Source organism: Octopus bimaculoides, chromosome 5, assembly GCF_001194135.2.
Source record: "Octopus bimaculoides isolate UCB-OBI-ISO-001 chromosome 5, ASM119413v2, whole genome shotgun sequence".
Taxonomy (NCBI): domain Eukaryota; kingdom Metazoa; phylum Mollusca; class Cephalopoda; order Octopoda; family Octopodidae; genus Octopus; species Octopus bimaculoides.
The window spans coordinates 118,754,937-118,755,645 of NC_068985.1; the positions used below are offsets into that span (position 1 = coordinate 118,754,937).

The window sequence follows — 709 nt, forward strand, 5'->3', positions numbered from 1 at the left end:
TTTTTGGGTTCTTTTCCTTTTAAATGTTGTTAAACAACATATTCTGAAACAATTAAAGGGGTGCAACAAGAAAATAAAGGTGCTGGACTAACAGACCAAAGATTCTAATCCAGTGATTTTTTTTTTTTTTAAAGGTTTAATGGACATCTCATACTTTACAGCCTAAATTACATATCTAAAAAACAACCAACCAACCAACCAAACAAACAAACAAAAAACAAGCTAAAAACAAAGAGAAAAGGCATATAGTCTGATGCTTTTTGTGCATGTGCTGAAAATATGATTCATGCACATGCGCAAATTAAGTTCAACACAGATACAACTTTCCAGTCATGATATCCCAGTCCTTAATCTCTAACCCTAAACATTATATCTAATTGGAAACTTTAATCTTATACTGTAACTCTGAACCTTAATTCCAAATCCTAATCTTAAATCTTTATCCTAAACTTTAACCATAAGCTCAAAACACAATCTTAACCATAAACTTTGAATCTTAATATCAAGCTCTAACTCAAAATTCAGTCCAAAGACTAAATGTAACCCAAATCCTAAACTTTAACCCATAATCCATAACCCTGAGCTCAAACCAATAATATTTATAATAATGTATAAATATAGGCGCAGAAGTGGCTGTGTGGTAAGTAGCTTGCTTACCAACCACATGGTTCTGGGTTCAGTCCCACTGCGTGGCACCTTGGGCAAGTGT

General features: G+C 33.3%; 1 long non-coding RNA gene across 1 annotated transcript in view; it reads right to left on the reverse strand.

The window, feature by feature from the left end:
* LOC128247860 (uncharacterized) overlaps positions 1 to 709 on the reverse strand; it is a 1,451-nt gene continuing 742 nt past the window's right edge. Inside the window, exon 2 of the long non-coding RNA XR_008264185.1 lies at positions 1 to 696. This is a non-coding gene — a long non-coding RNA (uncharacterized LOC128247860). The remainder of the gene's footprint in view (positions 697 to 709) is intronic.